At 41.5% G+C, this 18,629-nt stretch overlaps 1 protein-coding gene across 3 annotated transcripts in view; it reads left to right on the top strand.

Moving 5' to 3' along the window:
* The window catches only part of ATPAF1 (ATP synthase mitochondrial F1 complex assembly factor 1), a 683,947-nt gene that overhangs the window by 604,012 nt on the left and 61,306 nt on the right, over nucleotides 1–18,629 (top strand). The window lies entirely within an intron of this gene.

Raw genomic sequence — 18,629 nt, 5'->3', positions numbered from 1 at the left:
CCCAAGTCATTTGACACAAATCCACACTGAGGTATTCACTCAACACTGTCAGATGTGGCCATAAATAACTATATCACCAAGTGGAGAGACCACTGTATCACATACATAGCATCGAAATATGTTGAAATGTGTGAAGTGAACTATATTTCAGGCCCAGTGATCAGGTCCATACATCAGGGCGGCCTGCTAGGCCCTTTCTTGTCCAAGTCACAGACATCACAAATGACATACACATCCTGTGTCCAAACAGCGATCTGGAGGACTACAGATTATGGGCACTCATTGGCTCCAACTGTGATATTAGTGTACTGCAGACAGTATCAACACACACCAAAGATTGCTGCCACAGCCGTGATAACACTTGCAATGACACAAAAGGATGGGGGGATTTGTTACATCAGGAAAACAAACAGAGCCCAAGTATAATGTCGACATCACACCCTATGATCAGGCCAATAGGTATGTGCCCTGTGTCCTGGGATAGATGGTATGTGGAACGTACACCAGCATGTGGCTACAGTGCTGTCTACTCCCTTGTATGTAACACAACTACTGAGTATGTATAGGACATCCACCTCACAGGCCATAATACCTTTATAGTTCACAGCCTTCATCACACCATTAACTGAGTACAGTGTACCCTTCTTCATGCACCTCACTACACATCTTCCAGTGATGTGTAACTGAAGTGTACCACCTTTGTCACAGTGAGCTGTCACACATCTTATTGGCCATACCTAGGTATTATTTTTGTGGCATAAACATTACTGCCTGATGGCGCAGAAACCCCATCAAGTTGTTACACCAGATGCATGTGTGATACCTGTTCCGGTGATGCACACAGTACATACGTAGCTGTTTGACAGCATTAATTGCATGGGTAATATTTGTGACAGTGTGGATTGTGCTATGTATGTATGCCATGCACACCAGTCAGCTAGCCTATATTGATCATAATAACACATACAAGTATATCAGTGTCCCTACTAACACCTCCAGCAAATGTTACAGTGTTAGGATGGTGTGCGTGATTACCGTTATCGAGTGCATGTTTGTTCAGAACCCTCTCCCATCACTCTAAATCACATATGTTATGTCAAAGATATGGGATTCTTGGTGATATTATTCTTATATTGCCTATGTGTGTGCATGCTTCTTTTAATGTTGTCCATAAGCCTTTACCTGTGTATCACTTGCTGGAGACCTCTGCTGAGATTACACTCAGATTCAGGCAAATCAGTTTGCATAGCTTCACAGAATGCACCTTACCTCAGTTGTATACAACATCCCTGATAGATGTCCTGTGCATTGTTCATGTAAGGATGCTTATCTCACACACGCTTCTTCTCCATTGTTATGTCACCTTGAGTGACAATCACATAGTACACATTTTCACTGTACAGTCTCTACTGTACCATATTGATATGTGATTGGTATTGCTGCTGCAGCTGTCTTCCATTGACATGCCCTCATCTGCGGTACATTAGGTTGTTTCACCTGTACTCTTTCCCTGTGTTCATTCCTACAGTTCATATGTCTGTACCTATTCAGTACATTTCCCCTGTGTGTTTAGTTTACATGGCAGTTCATGTACCCTTACAGGTTATATACACAACCTCGGTACAGAATGCCAAGATTGGGATTTCACCATACTCTGCACTGTATACACTGTCCTATACTGTGTTTGGACCATCTACATATCATACCTCTCAACTGTCCAGATTTTTGCAGTATGTCCAGACTTTTGCCTTGTATCTTTTGGGCTGCTCCTTATGTTTTCTGCTATATCACTGGGATGATCCCAGGACTGATGTCACTAAATAATTACATACATTCAAGGTTTAGACTTCAAATCCTTCAGAAAATGTATCTTAACATAAACATCGTTATTCTAGCACCTTTCTAAGTTTAAACATTCAAATATGTAGAATCTACACTATTTCAGGGTCATTGATCCCCCATTATGTTGGGCTTTGTCCAGATGTCTTGAACCAAGAGATTGAGTGCTATGGAAACTTGTATGTTAAGCTGTGGTGACCATTGTGGCATTCTGTTCGACGTTAACCGACTGTGCTCTGATGTAAGCGGGATTGCTGTCTGTGTTGCTTTACATGGTTTCCTGCCTGGCAACACTGTTGCAAGCCACGGAACCATGCTTATTTACATTTAGAAGCACAGAGTTTACTGAATCCTAGGGCTTGTTATTTTGCAATGATGTAAAAGCAAATATTTTTTAACTGCACCCATTATTTCTGATTTATGCTAGAACTGAATGAACAGGTGCATCCTTGGAAGTATATCCATCTTCCTTCTCTTGTCCCTTTGCTGACATGGTCTAGAGGCATTTGCTGCTGTTATGATGTTTTTCTTTTGGTCTACCCCACATGGCATGATGTGGATTAAGGGAGGAAGGTCTTTTGCAGAAACCTCTGCTAAAAAGTGAGAGATTAGCTGTTTGGGAAAGTTTATTATCCAGATCTAAATTAATGGTAAGACCATAACTTACTGCTTATAAGCTGTATTTCATTTTCCAGTGTAAAATTGGGGACTTTTATAACTGTGAAACCTGCTTTGATAGTGCATGTAGTGCATGTATGCTTATGTCACAAAACAGGTCAGCTTGGAAACAGATCACACCTGTGGACGTTGCATGATAGTTGCAGCGATCAGTTTCCTTGAAGAGAAAAATAATCATTTCCTTTCAAAATTGTCATCTACAAGTTTATGACAAGATAAACTGCATATAATGAATCTGATACTTATGAAAGTTGCAGCACCCTTAAGCTAGGAAGACTTGTAATGTGAGCTCAGACCATTGAGATTATTTGTTGAGGCTGCAAGGAGCTGTTTCTCAGTACCCACATGGGTGTTTCCATATTCAACAGTACTGTTACCTTCTGATATGATATTGTCCTTTTCATTCTTCCTCATGAATAAGGCCACAATCCGATCCTCAGATCTGACTCAGCTGCATCTACAAGACTTCTACTCCTAAACTTGAGCTCCTCCCTCTACCCATAATGCTCAATTCCATCCCAATCCCCTAGATCTCATTTAATGCCATTGAGATAGGATGGACAATCAGATACTCAAGTTGTAAGAGAGTTCTTTTTGGGGTTTATTCTACTTTTTTCTTAGAGAGATTTCTCTGGTTACCGTTAAGTTTCTAACTGCTTTCTGTCTTCCCTCCAGTTTTTCGCTGGCACCAGGGTCTTTTTATTTTCTGTAGTTTCTCTTCTACCTTATAGTATCATTGGTACTTTGGCTTGTTTAATTTTTTGTTATACTTAGGGATATAAATATCTTTGTTTAAAAAAAAAAAAAAAAAAGGAGTAGAGTACAGTTGTATTTATTAGTATAACTGTTAGTGGTCATTCTTTAAGGCTTCCTTTTAAGATTCCCCTTCTGGCCATTTAAACCCATTCATCTTCAGGGTTTATTATTGTTATTTTTTCTTGTGCAGGATATTCAAGAACACAGAAAAACCTACAGGTTTCAAAAAGTACACTTCTTGTTAGGCATAGGATTCCCAATTCTCATACCCACAAGAAGTGCATATATTGTCCTGGAGCGGCCCAGCTTGACTCCTATTGCACTATTTGCACAAGATTTAATCCTAGGGCGCTGTCTGATGGGATAAATAAATTGATTCTAAAAGGGCATCTACCAGCTGCAACTGGGGCTGAAACCCCCCCAAGGCTTCACAGTCCTCCTCGGCATCTAGGAAAAGACCTATTCTGAGATCTCCGAGGGATTCCTCAGAACCTACAGAAAAATTGAAGAAACGCTCAGATTTGGCCGTTCTAGCCAAAGACCTTCAGCCATTCCTCAGATCCACAATGTTCCTTGGATCCGACCAGTTCTGCCCATGCTGTTAGCACTCGTGCTCCATCCATCTCCTTCTTGGGACCTAAACCCACCGATCTAACCAGCAGAGGTCACACACCCGTATTTGTGCTGAAGCCAGTTTCTCCAGCCTTACCATCAAAGTTATTTGAAACTCCAAGGAAGCCTTCAAGGCCACAATCCACTGCTTTGTCCATATCTTTGAGGAGTTTGACAGAGGCCAATATGGACAGGATTGTAGATCAGTGTGTGTGTATACCTTTAAGAAGCTATCCAAGGGTATGCACTAGTGTACAATTACTGACCACATGCAAGCTAGACTGCCATTTTGTAGTAAGCAGTTGGGATGTAATTATGAATGTATGTAAGGTTTGTCTGTTAACTAGTTCATTCGTATTTAATGATGCTGCTATCCATCCTGATGTATTTCTATGTATTAAAGCATCTAAATGAAAAGATTCCAAGATGGCGACTCCCTGACTGGCAGCAGCTACTCTGGCTCCCGATTGTGCATTTCATGGGGGGGTTTTTTGTATTTATGTAGTTTTCTGTTGGCATATAGTCTGTTTTTGTGAACTGTTTTATTGTTAGGTGAGTGGTGAATGCAGCAGTGGTGTTTTTCTGCATGGCTTTGATGGATTTGCTTTGTTTTTGATCGTTGATTCTTTGGTGACCATTGAGCTGGGCCATGTTGCTCTCGGGCCTTCAGGATGGCAGTTGTATTAAGTGCATGAATCGGAGCCTGGCTTGTGGATTTTGGACTCTGGTTGGTTCTGTTGGGCCAAGGATTGTTCGGGTCTTTGGAATGTTGCTGGTGTTAGTGGATGGAGTTGACAGTCTCGGTGAGGATGGTGTAGAAGGAAAGGACTATTGTAGCACTGTAAAAGGTAGCAGTGTGCCGATAGAGAAGATTGGCGTGATCACAGAAGAATGCATGGAGACTTTGGAACATTTGTTGGAGTTGGCGACCTTGTGGATGGTGGCGGATGATAGGATGGCTGTGGTTACAGAAATCGTTATTTGCAGCTTCAGTCGCTTGGACTTTGTTGTTGCTGTGCTGTGGTTGCTGCTGTTGTTGCTGTGGTTTGTTTTTATTTGTATGTTTAAAAAAGTTTTTTTGACATGAGCTCTGAGAAATGTAATTTCGTTCAACTTTGCTCTTCCTGTGTGGTCTGAATGACAATAAAGGTCTACTTGTAACTTGTCATATGTGTTAGAGATGAATGAGCGACGTGGTGTTAAAAGCATTATGTCTTAAATGACAAGGAATCAGAAACCGGCATAGCCAAGGGGCATGAAGTCAAAGGCAGCTTGGGTAAAACCGACTAGAGGCACTTGCTTAGAGCTGGTGGAATATACACAAGCTGATCATCCGTAAAATGTGCATACTTCGCTAAACAAGTCAGAAACAACTTTCAGGTACTAAAACTTGCTCAGCACTATTTCTTTATGTTAATATGAAATGGGGCATACAGAACATTTTAAATGATATTCGCATAAACAGATATGTACGATATTACGGAAAATGTTTGAAATAAAGTCCAAATTGCATAAAACAAATAAAATAAAGGGAAATGACCACATTTTTTGCAAATCATTTATTTTTTGTATTAAGTAAATCAGAAGTGGATGAAGTGTTCACATGTTTGAGCAGTTTTACAGTAAAGCTATTTCGCAATGTACAGCCATTATAGGGCATATTTCACAAAGTACAGCCATTACAGGGCATATTTCACAGATTACAGCCATTACAGAGCATATTTTCCTAAGTACACTACTTCAAAGAGTTTATTGTACATTTGTTGTTACAAGCTCACAAAACTGTTTATTCGTACATAATTACAAGGGCCATCTTTTCAGTGTGTTTGTACATACTTTGTGGGCATGGCAGACATATTTCAAAAACCCAGTGCACTTGTGTTTGACAGTAATAATGCTGAGAACTGGAGATTGTTTGAGCAAGAGTATTACATTTTCATACAGGCTGCATTTTCTGATAAAGATGACTGTACAAAGGCATTTATTCTGCTTAATTTAGCTGGGTCAGAAGCCATAGAAAGGGAACGCTCATTTGTATATGCACCTGCTATCTATACAGGAGAGGGGGGGAAACCATCATATTGTTGTACCGGCTGATTCATGGGAGGACCCTGCGTGCTTAAAATGTAAATTTAGATAAATGTGTAACCCCCAGACAAATGTTACAATGGAAAGGCACTTAATTTATACAAGGGATCAAAAGCCTGATGAAACTTTTGCAGCATATATAACTGACCTGAGAAATAAAGTTAAAATGTGCAGATTTGGTGATTTAAGGGATGAATCGATAAAGGACAGACTTTTGTGTGGTATAAAAGATGCTGTGAGAAAGATTTTGCTTCATGACAGTGATTTAACTTTGAATAAGACCATTGAGATTTGTCAGATTTATGAGCTCACAGAAAAGCACACAAATATGCTTACAAACAAGTACAGCTCTAGAAGGCACAGTGATAGAGTTCATGTTGATAGTGCAAAGTATATTATTAAAAGAAACACGACCAAGCACATGGCAGCAACTGTAACCCCTGCAGCACTCACTGGTAAACCTCAGAGCTTTCTAGCAAATTCCAGAGTATGCACAGTCTCAGTGAAGCATAACAGTGAGTCACTAAACTCAAAGCATGGGCCCCAACCCAGTTTCATTGCCAACTGTCATAGTTGGGGTGGAAGCCATCAATCTAAAAGGGAGAAATGTTTAGCTTTTGGTCAACAATGCCACAAATGCAATAAATGGAATAATTTCAAAAGGTTTTGTAAATCAAAAGGTCCACATTCTTTTAGTAAAAGGGAACATTTTAAGAAACGAGTTGATCAGTTAGACAGCTGCATCCCTACTCTTTATGTTGATGGTGTGTCAGTGCTTCATGAAACGGTCAGTGCAGTAGATTTAAGGGCAAAGAATGAAGTATTTTGTACTGTTCGGATAAATGGCAAACCCACAGAGCTGAAAGCTGATACAGGTTCCAGGTGCAATTTTATATCAGCAGAAACATTTGCTAGTGTGTGTAAAGGTGAAAGGTTTGACTTGGCAAGGTGTGCAAAGCTTGTTGCTTTTGGTAATGAAGACATTCAAACTGAAGGCTCAGTAGTGCTTTCATGTTACTCTGGTGGAAGAAGCTACTGCTTATTATTTTATCTGGTCAAGAGGCACATCCAGTCATTATTAGGGCTCAGAGACAGTTTGAAAATGGGACTGCTTTCATTTAATAAGGAAGTCTATCATGTTAGCTTAAAAGACCACTACTCTAATTTTGCCTAGTACATTTTTCTACCTACCCCGTTCTGTTCAAAGACAAACTAGGCAAACTTCCACTTGTGTACTCCATCAAGTTAGACCCAGAAGTCAGTCCAGTTATCAGGCCAGCATGAAAAGTTCCACTAGCTGTGCAGGACAGAGTCAAAGCCGATTCAGATAAAATGGTGTGATAAGGTGTGATTTGTCCAGTTGAAACTCCAGCTGAGTGGGTATCTTCCATGGTGGTAGCTCACAAGAAAAGCTCAGAGGACATCAGAATATGTATTGACTCAATGCACACATTCGAAGAAGTTGCGGCCCCGATGCCAAGTGCCACTATTTTTTCTGTCTTAGATGCAAAGAGTTCATTTTGGCAAATTCAGCTTGACAAGAAACGTTTAGTACTCCATTTGGGAGGTACAGATTTTTGAGAATGCCAGTTGGGATAAATTCTGCAAGTGAAGTTTTTCAGCGTGCAATGGAGTCAATTTTTTCTGGCTATCATTGTGCTATTATACGAGATGACAAACTGGTAGGAGGTTGTGATGAGGCAGAACATGATGGAGATCTCAGAAAAGTTCTGGAAAGGGCACATCAAGTGAATCTTAAGCTCACTGCACAGAAATGCAAGTTCAAGGTACAAGAAGTTACTTATGTTGGTCATTTATGAGTACAGGCCTATAAACACACCCTTCAAAACAAACAGGCATTCTTGAGATGCCAGCACAAGGCAATGTTCAAGTCCTGCAACATTTTCTTGGCATGGTTAACTACTTTGGCAAGTTCATTCTAGACTTGAGGTAGCTATCAACACCACTCGGAGAGCTGACATGTAAAGATGTATCCTGGTCTTGGTTTGAGCAACACCAAAGACCATTTGAAGTCCTGAAACATAATTGCTAGTCCACCAACACTCAGATACTATAATGTTCACAAGCCAGTAACACTTTCCTGTGATGCTTCAAAATTTGGTCTAGGAGCAATCATTCTACAAGAGGATCAGCCTGTTGCCGATGCATCGAGAACTCTTACCCAAACTGAGGGGCAGTATACCCAGATTGAAAAAGAGCTTTTGGCAATTGTGTTTGCATGTTTGAAGTTTTATGGTTATGTTTATGGTAGACCTATCCAGATCGAAACGAACCACCAACCATTAGTCACTATTTTGAGAAAGCCTATGCATTCAGCCCAGTCAGATTGCAAAAGTACAGTTTCAATGTTGTCTACAAGAAAGGCAAACTTCTTTATCTTGCTGATACATTATCCAGATTGCCCAGAAATACCACAGAACAGCACGAGAATGAGAACCTTGATTTTGAAGTGATGGAAGTGAGAAATTTTTCTTCCACAAGTCTTGATGAGTTGAGAGATCACACAGGCACAGATAAAGTTTTACAAAGGCTCATCAATTTTATCAATCATGGTTAGCCATCAAAGCAGTCTAGTTTACCTCAAGAAGTGCAAACTTGTTTTCCACACTGAGATGAGATTTTGGCTGATGAAGGTATCATCATGAAAAGTTTGAAAGTGATTGTTCCAAAGTCCTTGCAAACTGAATACATTACTATCTTACCTTGTGGTTACCCAGATATTGAATTTAAGAAAACTAGTATTTTGGCCTTCTATTTCACAAGACATTGAGAGAGCACTTTCATTGTGTTCAGTCTGTAATAGTAAAAAAGTCATATCAACAGAAGGCACTACTGCAGCTTAACCAGATTCCGGAACTGTGTTGGTCGACAGTAGCCACCGATATCTTCAAGTGGAATGGTCAACATTATTTGGTGTTAGACTCTTACTCCAATTGGTTCGAGATTGACTTGCTTCCCAACCTAGCATCCAGTACTGCCATTACTAAGATGAAACATCAATGTTCATCGTGCATACAGCTGCAGTCATTACAGATGGGTTATCCTGCCGTCAAGCGGGTCCTCGGTCGGCCGAATTCCAAAGTCTAGGTCCGGCGTCCGTTGTCATCGCTTCTTCCCTTACGTCAGTGCGGCAGGGGTATAAAAGAGGCAGCCGACGCCATTTTCTTCAGTCTTTCTTGCCGCGCGGTGCCCGAAGCAGAAGCAGTTCGCAAGTGCCGGTCGGCCAGCTCCTGAGATTTACGAACAGTATTTCAGCCGAAGTCTTCTTTAAAGCTAAGTACCCCATTGGGGAAACTTTTCTTGCCTCAGACCGATGTCAGACAAAGTTAATAATTGCATTTCTTGTGGGAAGCAAATACCGCATAAGGATTTTCACTCTTTCTGTATACCTTGCTTAGGGCCAGACCACGACGTCTTGGCCTGCCGTTTTTGTGCTAGGTTCAACAAACGCACTATTAAGCATTGGGCGGAGTTCGCCCTTCATTATTTTGGCAAAAAATATAATTATATCATGTCGTCGGATACACCTATGCCAGTTTTAGGCAAAAGACGCAAAGACAAGGACCGACATCCGAGGTCTGCACCGAGTACTGAAACCACGCTTAGGCTGACTACTGGTTCTCAGCGAGGCGCCTACGCAGCCCCTGACTACCGATGAAGCTAGTTTACCGGTGTCTTCAGTACCCGAGGTCGCAGGCTCCTCAGTCTCCATTCCCACGGCAGATACCGACGCCACTCTTAGCGGGGAAACTGAAAATTTAGTGAGGCCTGCCATTTCTGAAGGCGTCTTCAGGCCTTCCACCTTCTCTGTTAAATCCTTCACTAAATCTAAAGCTGCTATCAAAACTAAAAAACTGGGTCCTCAGACCTCTTCTCAAGGCCCCATGCCTAAAAAACAGATGCTTAAAATGGCTGAGGATTTGATAACTCTCATCAGTGGTTCTCAACCCCCCTCTGACAAAAGACCTAGATTGGAGGAAGATTACCCTTCCTCAGACCAGGCTTCTATTACCTCAGACCATTCTGAGGATCAGGATTATGCTTATTCCCCTTTTGAAGACTCTGATGCTGAGGAATCTATTCCCTCGGTCTCCACCCCTGAGGACTACTCTTTTGGGGAAACCCTGCATACATTGAGGGAGCACTTCCACTGGGAAGGCCAAGATTACTCAGATTCCAAGAAAAGGCTCAGGGAATTTCTACTGCTCCCCCAGCATAGGCCCCTGGCTATCCCTCCTGTTTTAGATATTTTGGATGATGTGTATGCAGAAGCCAGTCTTAATCCAGATTGTTTACCTGCAGCCCCTGTTAAACCAGACAGGTATTACCGGGTTCCTGATTCTCACCACTTCCTTTATAAAAGCTATACTGCTGACTCAGAAACAATCTCACAGGGTCCCAAGGGGATAAAGGCCTCTACTGCTAAAAACCCCTTACCTTCAGAGAGAGATTCTAGAGCATTAGAAAGGTGGGGAAAAAAGGTGTATACATCAGCCACTTTAACCATGAGGGCATTAAACTGTCAATTTCACATGTTAAAGTACCAACAGTTTTTGTTATCTCAGCTGAAAAGCAAAATGACACAAACAGAACAACCAGATTTGAAAGAGTTGCAGGTTTTGTTGCATGGAGCAGAGCAAGTGGGTAAAAATACCTTGCAGTGTGGTTTTGATGCTTTAGAGGCCTCATGTAGAGCTGCTGTCACGGGGTCTGTCATACGTAGACATGCTTGGCTCAAAGAGCAATCCTTACCAGATCATGTCAAAGCAAAGCTATTAGATGCACCACTCAAAAAGATGTATTGTTTGGTGTTAAAGCTGAGGAGGTACTAAAGAAAATGGAGGAAAAAGTGAAATCTATGCAAACAGTTAAAGATTTCTTGCAGGTGCAACCTCCACGCTTCAGCAGAAACTGGCCTTCAAAAAATTGGTCCTTTCCAGCCAAGGACAGATCTCAAAGGGGCAGATACAGATGCCCAAGGGGTAGAGGACAACCTCAAGGATCTTACAGAGCTAGACAGTGGCAAGCACCAACCCCAAGAGGTGGAGAAGATAGACCACAGTCATTTAGAAAACAGACACAATGACTTCCCCCTACACCTGCCAAACAAAGTTATAATGGCAGCACCTTTGGGCGGAAAACTGGCATTATTTTCAAAAAACTGGCACATTGTTACAAAAGACAAATGGATTCTGGACATAGACAGAGGCTACAAGTTCCATTTTCACACCCTTCCAAAAATGAGAGGCTTGCTAAACCTGCCACAAAATCAATGGGCAGAGGCACAAAGACAAATTTCCGCTCTCATGGATATGAAAGCGATTCAAGAGGTACCTGCAAAAGAACAAGGTCAAGATTTTTATTCCAGACTATTTCTGGTACCAAGGAAGGACAAAGATTGGAGACCCATCTTAAACACATATCTACAGGTACCAAAATTCAAGATGCTCACATTACAGCAGCTTCTTCCCATGCTGGGCAAGGAGTCTTGGCTGGTAACGTTGGACCTCAAGGAGGCATACCCGCATGTCCCTATCAGACAAGATTGCAGAAGATACCTCAGATTTCTTGCAGGTTCAACCCATTACCAATTCTCCGCATTGCCCTTTGGCTTATCTACTGTGCCCAGAGTGTTTACGAAATGCCTGGCATCAGTAATTGCCTTCTTCAGACAACAAGGAATACAAATCTACCCATATCTGGACGACTGCCTTATCCAAGCGGACAGCAAGGACATTCTATTGCAGCATCTGGCGTTTGTAATAAAACTGTTAAACTACCTGGGATACACAGTGAACAAAAAGAAATCAAAACTAATACCTTCTCAACAGATAATTTTCCTGGGTGCCAGCTTAAATACAACCACCCAGATGGCCTACCTCACGCCAGACAAACAAGGGCAACTGTCTCAATACTTCAACAAAATGGCAACTTTAACCAGACTAACTGCAAGGAAAGTCCTGCAGGCTCTGGGTTTCATGGCATCTTGCATCCTACTGATACCATGTGCAAAGCTGCATATGAGGAAACTACAATGGTACCTAAAAAACTTATGGTCTCAACACAGCCACAGCTTGGAAACAATTATACCACTCATTCCATGCCTTCAAAAGGAATTTTTGTGGTGGGCTCAAGCATGCCAAAGAAACACAGGTCTTCCTTTCTGTTTACCTCAAGCAACTTAAATCATCACAACGGACGCCTCAGACTACGCCTGGGGAGCACACATGGCAGATCAGTGCATTCAGGGAAAATGGTCCCAAAAAGAGAAGCACCTAAGCATCAACCAAAAGGAGATGCTAGCCGTGCAAAATGCTCTTATGACCTTCAAAGACCTACTGCATCCAGGCCAGCTATTGATAAGGACAGACAACACCACAGTCATGTGGTACATAAGCAAACAGGGGGGAACTCATTCATACCCCCTGCAGGCAAGCCATGACCCTGTGGAACACAGCTCTGGAATTACAAATTCAACTACAGGCACAATTCCTGCCAGGAAAGGAAAACACACTGGCAGACAACTTAAGCAGAAATATGACAGACCCACACGAATGGAAGTTGCATCCTCAAGTCTTCTCAAAGATAACTCAGGCATGGGGACAGCCAGACATAGATCTATTTGCTACCCACAGAAATTACCAGTTGAAAAAATTCTGTTCAAGGACCTAGCATCCACAGGCCTGGAAAGTGGACGCACTCTCCTTCAATTGGACAACATTGACAGTCTATGCCTTCCCGCCTCTTCCTCTACTGACCAAAGTTTTATTAAAAGCCAGAGCAGAGAGGCCACAAATGATTCTCATTGTTCCAGACTGGCCACGACAGCACTGGTATCCTCTCCTAAAGAGCCTGTCACACTCACCACCATGGATACTACCTCTAGTTCCTCTTCTGTTGTCCCAGCACAACTACACAACCCTTCACAGCCAGCTCAAAACCTTAAATCTGGCTGCATGGAGAATACCTTAATTTCCCAACAGACTCTCCTCTCCAAAGTGGTGCAGGATGTCATCTTGGAGGCCAGAAGACCCTCTACTAGAAAAACATACTCCGCCAAATGGAAACGATTTTGTTCCTGGAATCAAGCAAAGGGCCAGAATCCTTGGGTAATAAATATACCCCAAATTTTACAGTACCTAGCCGAGATGTTTAACAGTGGCCTTTCCTTCTCCTCCATCAAGATCCACACTTCAGCCATTTCTGCGCAGTACAATACAGATCCTCCTTTATTCTCACATCCTCTATTAAGGCAGTTCCTCAGAGGGGCAAAAAATATAAACCCCCACGGAAACCACCAGTCCCAGCTTGGGACCTCAACTTTGTATTGGAAAAGCTGACCCTGCCTCCTTTTGAGCCGACTTCTTCAACAGAGTTGCAATACTTGTCGTGGAAAAGAGCCTTCCTTCTGGCCATTACCTCTGCACGCAGGGTTTCGGAGCAACAGGCCCTCATGGCTGTGCAACCATTCATCATTTTCCATCAGGACAGAGTCTCCTTACGAACCAACCCTACCTTCATGCCAAAGGTGGTATCCAGTGTAGCTTTGAATCAGACTATTCATTTACCTACCTTTTATCCAAATCCACAGAACAAAGGAGAGAGACTACTACATTCCTTGGACATCCACAGACAACTTCGTTATTACTTGGACAGAACAAAGTCATTCAGGAAATCTGAGCAGCTCTTTGTGTCCTATGCTACAGGTGCTCAAGGAAAGGCTATTTCCAAACAGACAATTTCAAAATGGATAGCCCACTGCATACGCTTTTGTTATTCTTTTCATGGAAAACCTGTGCCTGTATACATCAGATCCCACTTCACGAGGGCTACAGCTACCTCTGCAGCTTTCCTCTGGGGGGTCCCTACCAAGGACATTTTGGAAGCAGCTACTTGGAGTTCAGTGCACACTTTCTCCAAGCATTACCACCTTCCACTATAATCAAAATCTAGAGAGGGCTTTGCCACAGCAGTCCTGCAGGGCATCCTAGCCCCTCCTAGTTCCAATTAGTACCTACCACCCTTACTTAGCTTTGGGATTCTACCCATCTGTAATGACTGCAGCTGTATGCACGATGAACATAGTACGGTTTTGTACCTACCATAAATGTAGATGTTCGAGTGCGCATACAGCTGCAGTCCAGGTTACCCTCCCTCCATCCCCTCTTAGGACAGGCCTTATGACAATCACCTTTATCATTCAACCCTTTTGGGATATTCTTTTATGGTGTATTTGCTTGCAACTACTGTTTTAGATTTTTCTTCATTGCATGTTTGCATAATATTATGTTTTGCCTTCCTTCTGGGGGCACCTGACATCTGGGGCAAGAAAAACTAAAGAAAATGGCGTCGGCTGCCTCTTTTATACCCCTGCCGCACTGATGTCAGGGAAGAAGCGACGCCAACCGACGCCGGACCTAGACTTTGGAATTTGTCCGACCGAGGACCCGCCTGACGGCAGGATAACCCATCTGTAATGACTGCAGCTGTATGAGCACTTGAACATCTACATTTATGGTAGGTACAAAACTGTACTTTTTGCAGTCCTCAAAAAGTTTTTTCTAACAATGGCATGCAGTTTACAAGCCAACAATTCAAAAGATTTGCTGAAGAATGGAAATTGACTCATGTCACAAGTAGTTCAGAGTACCTGCAGTCAAATGGCTTGGCAGAACCTTAAGTTCAAAGCGCAAAACAGTTACTAGAGAAGTCAAAATGAGATGATAGTGATGTTTTCCTGAATCTCTTAAATCTCAGAAATGTTCCTCATGATAAACATCTTGGTTCACCTGCTCAGAGACTTCTGTCAAGACAAACCAGAGCCACGTTACCAGTCAATAGTGATTTGTTGGTTCCATGTGTCAAGAACAGGTTAGTGAAAGCCAATATGTTGAAGAAACACCTAACCCAGAAGTCCTACTACGATAAGACCAGCAAACCTCCATTACGAGAAGGAGAAGTGGTAAGGAAGCAAATGTCCAGAGGTTATGATTGGATTGATGCCATGAAGAATATTGGTCCGGAGCCGAGATCATACATTGTGGAATCAGGAGGAGCAGTTTTTAGGCAGAATCAGAAGCATTTGAGACCGGTGTCTGAGCCTATACCACAGCATATAGACTGTGAGAAAGATTCTTTATCTCAGAGTGAGTTGTCCTGTGTTCCATTTCCAGAGTTCCAGAAGACATTCCTATTCCTATGATGAATCTTGAAGTTTCTGATATGAGTTGTGCACCGCAGACTGTCCCTGTTGTTAAATTTCAACAAAATCAATCGACACCAACTGCCAAAGGTGTCTCAAAGCAGTATAAGAAAGTAGGAAAGGCTTCAAGGTATACCACCAGGAGCTTGCACTTTGTCAACAGTGATAAAAACACTCTTTATATAAAGAAAAACAATAAAAATGTTAAAAACAGACCAAATTCCCAGCTGAGATAAGCGCTTTCGGCTTCTCAAGCCTTCTTCAGATCATAAATAAGTGCTGGGTAAAAACATATATATTGTGTTGCAACCAAATCCAGTGGCTTAAAAATATTTTTTATCCTAGCAGCAGTGCACCTCTTAACTCTTAATCCTTGGTCAGAAAGAAACTATGCACAGGACCTAGCTTCTAGTCAAAATGCTTTGCTGCTGCAGTGTCCCCAATTAGGTACGTGCATTCTCTGTTCTTTACATCTCTGCACTCAGAGAAGGTCAACACCCTGTAGTGTATAAGTACCAATCAAATTCTTTAAGTATTGTTTCCTTCCAATCACTGGTGCAGCCAATTAGAGTGCTGTTACCAAGCCTTCAACCAATCTTGTATACACTGCTATTTCTTCATTGTTCACAAGAACTTTTCCATTACTAACCTGCTGTGAAAAGCGGACAGTGTTAACCTAATGAAGTGGTTTTACCACTTTTTTAACGTAATTTTAATATTTTTATTTTTATTATTTCTGTTCATCTATGCTTCTGCTATACATTGCTGTCTACTAGCAAAAACTTCCTGGTGAACAGAGGGGAAAAAAGAGAGAGAAAAAAAATAGACCCACATTAAGCAAAGTTTCTTCATTGCTTCATACGGGGAACAAAAACCTTACAAAAAGGTTCTCTGCATATAATTTTTAGTTCAACAGAAAACATTCAAGATATTGGCAGAAAAGGACACACTTAAGGTAACTCCTGTTGTACCCACAAGTTTACCGTATACTCCAATAAGGAGGTACGTCCATTGCAAGGACTGACCTTATGGTAATTATAAGTTTATCTTGCCTTTGCAGGATACAACTATATCTTTTATTATTTATTTTTATTGTTTATTTTACCAAGCACCATCCTCTAATCACAGCCGGAGGTTGTAACTAATAGAAACACAACCCATCGGACACTAAAAGTCCCAGATATGTCCTGTTGATGAGAGGCTACTAATTAGGGGTCTATATCATTTCATTGAAAACTCATTTCATTGAAGCTTAATTCATCGACACATATTCACTGAAAGCTCACTTCACTGAAAACCCATTTCACTGAAACTAATTTCGTTGAAAGGTATATATGGCTTTTTCCCCACTGTTGTGTGATCCTGGAGTTAGTATATAAAGTAAGGAGGGGTGTGGGGGGGGGCGTAAATATTTTAAAGCATATAGATGGATACTTACAAGTGTAATTAATAAATTCTTCCAGAAGACAACATATAACCAATTTATGTGGGGGGCTTTGCCCCCCATATCCCCCCTTACTTTATATACTAACTGCAGGATCGCACAACAGTGGGGAATAGGCCATATATACCTTTCAACAAAATCAGTGAAATGGGTTTTCAGTGAAGTGAGCTTTCAGTGAATTGGGTTTTCAGTGAAGTGAGCTTTCAGTGAATATGTGTCAATGAATTAAGCTTCAATGAAATGAGTTTTCAGTGATATGATATAGACCCACTAATTAGTTCCATCCCTCAGAGTATGAGGATGGAATCCCATAGTGAACAGGAAGAAGGGGAGGGGGTGGGAGAGGGAAGGGAGGGGGAAGGGAAAGTATTGGCTGACTAGGACAATCCAAACAATTACTATCTCAAAACTATGCACGGATAAAAATAAATCAATATAAGCTAATATTGGATTAGTGCTGAAACTGCTTCCCAACTCTGTGCCCTCCTAAATATAAAATTCTGTCCAGTCAGAGGGGAGTGCAGGTCTCCTCAACTCACGTCATACCTAGGTTCTCACATAATTATTACAACTTAGCTTAAACGAATTATATGATTTCAGTTAACAGTTACATTTCTATTCTTTAAAACTGGTTTCAATGGTAATTGATAATATTAAGACCTGGTGGTCAGTGGGCTTGCAGATTCGTAATCCAACCTATTTCACAAATTTCTGTGAGGTTTTGTATGTCTCCACCTCTAAGATTGGTTGATAAAGTTTTTAAACTTTAAATGTAAATGCTTGGTTGGGATTATGCACAGTGTGGTTTGCTAACACATTAATTGTCTTTATGTCTGATGTCTCTTAGATGTCTTAGTATCCTTTCTTTAAACTTCTGATCCATTTTGCCTATATAAATACCTGGGCACTTCCCACAAGTTGCTAAGTCAACCACATGTTTGGTATTACAGGTGGCTACTGCTTTTACTGTAAATTCTTTTGCTGTTATCGGATGTATAAAGAGGTTTTTTTGTGTCAAAAGGACAAGCTTTACACCTTCCGCATCTGTGGGTGCCCTGTTGTAGGACACTTTTCTTTTTAGGAAGACCAACTGTTTTACAAAGTAACCTTTTGATGTTCTTCTTGTTCTTGAACACAAACCTAGGCTGTTTGCCTACTATATCCTTAATCTTATCCTCAGGACAGGCCAAAATCTCTTTACTATTTCACAAATCCCTTTGTTATCAGTACTGAAAGTAAGAAGACAGTTTAGTCGCTGAAATTCATAATTATTGGCTGCATTGACCTCACCACATGTCTGCATGGAAAAATATGGACATCCTTTAGTACCTCTTACTATTCCAGTCTTCATTCTCGCCCCAAGATCTATATCTCAATAACCTCTATCTTGCAAATGCTGATAAAGATGTCAACATTCTTGATCAAAATCATGTTCTTCCGTACACAGTCTCGAAATACGAGTGACCTGGTTCTCCATGATATTCTTAAAGTTGTGTTTAGGATGAATACTACTTTGATGGAGGTGATGATTCTTCCAAGTGTTTTTCCTGTGAATGGTAGTGCTTAAACCAACTTCTATGTCAAGTCATAAGCAGACATCTAGGAATTATATTTCCTTTTTAGAACAATTCATAGTAAACTAAAAATTCCGTGGTGGAGTGTAGATATTCCAGAAATGGTACCAACTGATGTTCTTCATGTTTCACTGTTGCAGTCATCACATTTGGGTTATCCCTGCCAGGGTAGTCCTCGGCCCGAATACCAGGGACTTAGTATTTCTGCGTTGGTTGCTGTCGCTTCAGGACTGACATCAGGTCGTCAGTAGTCTAAAGTAAGGCAGCCGACGCCATTACATCAGTCTTTCTTGCCGTGGAGCCCAAAGCAGAAGCAGTTCGCATAAGTGCCGGTCGGCCACTACCTGAGTTTTCGTCTACCAAATTGAAGTTGAAGTCTTGTAAAGCTAAGTACCCCATTGGGGATCCTTTTTTT

The sequence above is a fragment of the Protopterus annectens genome, chromosome 10.part0, assembly GCF_019279795.1.
Source record: "Protopterus annectens isolate FY-2018-M chromosome 10.part0, PAN1.0, whole genome shotgun sequence".
In the NCBI taxonomy this organism is placed as follows: domain Eukaryota; kingdom Metazoa; phylum Chordata; order Ceratodontiformes; family Protopteridae; genus Protopterus; species Protopterus annectens.
The sequence above is the reverse complement of the archived record's forward strand: the minus strand, read 5'-3'. Positions and strand labels throughout refer to the sequence as shown.